This window comes from Adiantum capillus-veneris, chromosome 22 (genome assembly GCF_014529385.1).
Source record: "Adiantum capillus-veneris isolate H3 chromosome 22, ASM1452938v2, whole genome shotgun sequence".
NCBI classification, from domain to species: domain Eukaryota; kingdom Viridiplantae; phylum Streptophyta; class Polypodiopsida; order Polypodiales; family Pteridaceae; genus Adiantum; species Adiantum capillus-veneris.
Window position 1 is genome coordinate 67,801,493 of NC_140952.1, and position 5,006 is coordinate 67,806,498.

At 45.4% G+C, this 5,006-nt stretch overlaps 1 pseudogene; it reads right to left on the reverse strand.

The window, feature by feature from the left end:
• Window positions 1–618: 618 nt before the first annotated feature.
• LOC147429528 (uncharacterized) lies at window positions 619–4,278 on the reverse strand (annotated as a pseudogene).
• Between the last annotated feature and the right edge of the window lie 728 nt (window positions 4,279–5,006).

The following is a 5,006-nucleotide window of genomic DNA, read 5'->3' on the forward strand; positions in this document are numbered from 1 at the left end:
GGATCCCTCCGTCTTCATTATCCAGAAGCTTCCCTCCTTGACATTTCACAATTATCTCAGCCTGCGATAGACACAACAGAAAACCATTGGAATGCTACATCACCACATGAAGAAGACCTGGTCTTGTGTATTTACCTATTGGACCAATACATCATCATCTTGCAAAAAGATTAGCAACAAGGGTGGAGAGAGTTTGAAACCACCTGCACGTGGGTATGATGTTGTTCTCCACATCACATGACCAAAAAGGCCACTCTAGCTGGACTGCACTAACGGGGTGAATTGCATCGACCCGTTGTATGGTCGATGCCAAAGCCTCAGATAGCCCTATATATTTCACCTTTACTTCCTCCACTAGCTTCTTCATTTCCCCCACCTGTAGCAGAGCACATAAAAGCTCAATATAAGGAGACTCTACAAAAACTCGCACAGAAAAACTTGCGCCAGGAAAATGTGCATACGCCACCAATTTCCTCTCAAGGTCGAAAACTTTCATGTCCATGGGAGTGGTGACCTATCCGTGGACCCTCGAGTTCTGATCCCTTTGCTTGTTGAGCTCTGAAAACAATTTTGATACTTCCTTAACCTCGAGGCAGCCCACTGCCTCACCTCTGAACATCAGCAGACCTTGAGAGCTCCGAACCTGAATGAACTACAACATAGAGATGTTAGGGAAACCTCTCTGTTCATTACATCATTGATTGTTTCATGCAAGTCCATCCTCCTGTCCATGGCCTCAACAAGGAGGATTGGAAGCCACAAAATGACATGGTTGTGCTGGCACATCATGTCCTATTTGCAGAGTGCGCAGAACTGGCTCACAATTCAGTGAAGGGCGACATTTACAGCTATGGTGTGGTGCTATTGTGCATGCTGACTGGGAGGCAGCCAACTAGTGAGGTGTTCTACGAGAAAGGCACAGAGATGCCCAACTAGCGTTGGCAACCACTGTAGTGTCGGATAGAGACTGCATAGAACATCTCGAAAAAATAACACACACACACACAGAGAGAGAGAGAGAGAGAGAGAGAGAGAGAGAGAGAGAGAGAGTCGGTCCTGAAGGAGAACCATTTTGCTGCGCAAGGCACTACTCGTCTATTGCACGGATGGCCAAGCCCTCTATGCAGGTTGTGGCTTTGAACAGCAGCGCAGGATGAGATCTGGGCGAGGGGGTCAGGCCGCCCATCCTAGAGCTCGAAATGGTCATGACCAAGCATGCCATAGAGAGGCAGAAGTGCGTAGGCGGGCAGATGTGTGTGGTGACAACAGAAAACGAAGGCTGATTTGTCCAGCTAAGCTAGAGAGATGTCCTGTCTGACAGAGGCCTTAAGAGAACAAGCAAAAGTTTGAGAGAGAGAGAGAGAGAGAGAGAGAGAGAGAGAGAGACTCGAGAGGCTAGAGTGCACGCGCCTCAAAAGTGCTCCACTACCAAACAAGAGAGTGAATAAAACAAATCCATCATTAGATTTACAGACTAGTCATCTAAATGAGTGCCCACTATCTTATTTCAACCAATCAACATTTTCGATCTATCAAAAAATCCTTAAAAATACAACTCCATTTTTTTTCTAATTTAGTCAGCAAAAAGAGAAGTGATCTCTATAGCCTTTGCCCTTTGGGTAGCCCAAAAATGGGATAACTTTAGTGGAGGTTTTGCTACTTAATCATTAAAATTCGCATTAAGTAACAAAACCTCCACTAAAGTTATCCCCTTTTTGTTATGCGCAATCAAAATTCAACATTTATTTTATGTAGAATAGAAAGTCTTTTGACTTTACATTTGAAAAGTCTTGTCTATACTAAGGAGGGAATTCTGGTTCCCCCCCCCTGCCACGCGTCAGAACCTCCTTCAAGCGGTGGGTGTGGCCTGCAGCTCCGGGAGCACAGTGACGTAGAGAGAGAGAGAGAGAGAGAGAGAGAGAGAGAGGCAATGGAGCCGCCGATTGTACTAGTGAGTTGTAACATTCTGTAGGAGAGGGCCTCCACGTGTGACTCCCTGGTTCACTTCAAAAAAACCTTACAAAACATCTAATCTAAAATGCAAAAATGAAGGGTAAGATTATAAGAAATGACAGCCAACCTTACAAAACATCTAATCTAAAATGCAAAAGTGAAGGGTAAGATTGTAAGAAGTGAAAGCCTTTGTTAGAATGTAAGAAATGACATGAAATCCTCCAGGCCATGACAATGGGCCCGGTGGGAATTAGTTGCTCCACCGGTGAATCAAGGAGGCCTCGGAATTCTCAACCCTGTGGCCCATGCAGAAGCTTGTTGCACCAAGTTTCTTGTCTCCTTGGCTAAACAGGATCAATTTTGGGCTGTCATGGTCAAAGATATGATAGAAACATGTAAACTTGGATCGGATGGTGGAAAGTGGAGAGAGGTGGAGGTTCATGACAAACTGTTAGCCCTGGAGTGGTCTACCTTAAGACTGGGAGGCAGCTCAGGAGAATTGGTAAGAAAATGCAACAGAGCAGCAGGAGTCTTAAAGTGGGGGCAAGAACTCCATTTTTCATTGGTCCCCCTGGCTGTCCAAAGTTGTAGATCTACCACAAACTCCCTATTGGATTGAGACAGCCAAGAAGCTGAATAATAAGGGTCTGAAGCGGCTTGGACACTTCTGGGACAGTGGCAACAAGAGTTGGAAAACCATGGACCTTCTAGTTACCCAGTACCAACTAAATAGCTTGGAGGTCTTGCTGGTCCACAAAGTGATGAAGGAGCTTGACAATGTAGTGATTCCAATCTGTGATTCAATGTTTGATTGGAATGCTTGGAAATGGCCCGGAAGCAGTCTATTAGGGAAACCCCATCCTAAAAGCATTTATGAGACAATGATGCATAAGAAGAATTGGTCTAGCCCCCTAAACAAGCTATGGAAAAATCAATGGCCGGAGGAAAGGTGGGAGCAAGTATTGGAGTACATATGGAAGCCAAATGTTCCACAACACATGGGTCTGTCTATGGAAGGTAATTTGGGGTGCTCTACCGACGGGGGTGAAGATTCAAGAGAGAGGGATTGGATCAGATTGATGCTTGGGGTGCAGAATGGCTAGAGAAGATCTAGCCCACATATTCATGGACTGCCCAACTATTAAAGGCCTCGTAGGGAAAATATGCAAGTGGGTCCAAACGACATGGAAAATTAGGTTCTTCAAGACTGACCTATTCCTTGAAGGCGAGAATTCAGGAAGTCTTGCCCTCCTCGTCAGCACTCAAATCGTCAGATATCTCTTTTTACATAATGTATAGCAGACAAGGAACCGCTGTGTGTTTGAAGGAGGTTCTGAGGTGGCAAGATTCGCAGAAATTACCCAAGAAAGAAAAGTGCTAATATGGACGCTCGGGTGCAAGCAACACTCGGAGGATTGGTCTAGGACTACTTGTGCATTGTTGTCAGCAAATGAAATGCCTAGGATGCCGTAAAGATCTCAAAAGGACAATTTTTTGGACCATGTGTATCGGTGGGGGTGGCTGCTCAGATGTAATTATAGTCTCTGGATGATGTCATGGCTCAACAAGAGTATGACCTTGTAATTTTTTAGGGCTGCTCAATATAATTCACTCACAATTGTGAGTTTTGTAAAAAAAAAAGAATGTAAGAAATGACAAGCTTCTTCAAATGTAAAGTCAAAAGACTTTCTATTTTTTATCAAATAAATGTTCTAGTTTGATCGCATATAACAAAAAATGGATAATTTTTGTGAAGGTTTTGCTACTTAATACAAAATAGTGTGTGACCCATGCTGCTGCGTGGAATAAATGTCAGGAAAAGGGTCCTACGGGGTAAGGCCCAACCTAGGGGGTTAGGGACCTAGGCCAAGAGCCTGGACTGGACCAGTGTGGACTGGGGATCCCCTTAGGGCAAGAGCTAGGAGCTAGGCCTATATAAAGGGCGGTAGGGAGGAGGATCGTACGTCTTAGTCTCCTAGGTCTTACATTGGTATTAGAGCAAGGTGGAGAGGAGGAAGGAGGGTGGATCCATGACAAGGAGAAAGCATGGTTTTCTTCTCTCTCTCCCTCTCTCGTTCGTGGACCTTGGCATGGCGGAGCATGGCTTTCACCAAGGAGGGGGGCATGACCCATGAGGGTGCCAAAGGGTTGCATGCAAGCTTGCATGGAGGACAATGAAGAAGAGGGCAGTGCGGGCACCGTCCCCGGCATACAGGGTCCGCCTTCGGCGACTTCAGAGAATCGAATGGCGCTGGTTCCAAACAGAAGCGCCATGCCATTGAGATCCTTTTTCGACACGCGAGCAAGCCTCAGGGAGGACCCCATCGCCCCCTACGTTCAAGTTTCACCTGCGCTGTAGCAACAACACGCCATGGAAGCTTGGCAACATAGTTTATTTAATTTTTTTAAAAAGTAAATTGTCCCTAAATTTAACCACCCCCAATTAGGGTGTTGGCCCACGGGCTATGTTACAGTATGGCGATTGACACCAGGAAAGCTTCAGCCCAGCCCAGGAGTTGAACCATGGCAGCCAGGTATGCACGCCCGAGTTAACCCAACAGGGTATAGCACATGGCACAGGGTATGTTGCAGTTTTGCAAGGACACGGATAGCACGGAGGGCGAGTCTGCAGCGTTTCAAAGAAGGAGGGCAAGAAAATACATCATGAAGTCGACGGCTAATGCCACTTTGCAAATCCATCGGCATGATATCAGGACATCATGACCATGCAATCAACCTCGTCTTCAGAAGCTGTCAATCACATGCAATCAAAAATTCGGATGCCAGTCATGTGGCAAGGAAGCTCCTCGATTTCGGGAAGCAATCTACACATAAATAACAAACGGCCAGCTTGTCATAGGATTAGAAGATTCATCCAAATGCCACTGATTAAATTTGACATGCACGGGAGGTACAGATCTCAATAAAGTTTACAATTTTTGTATTTGACTAAAAGTTTTCAGGAAACACATGTATGAATGGTAAACGAATGGTTAATGGTTTCGAGGTTGGTACTGTTATTCAATTGCATTCGAGAAAGTACATTCAATTGC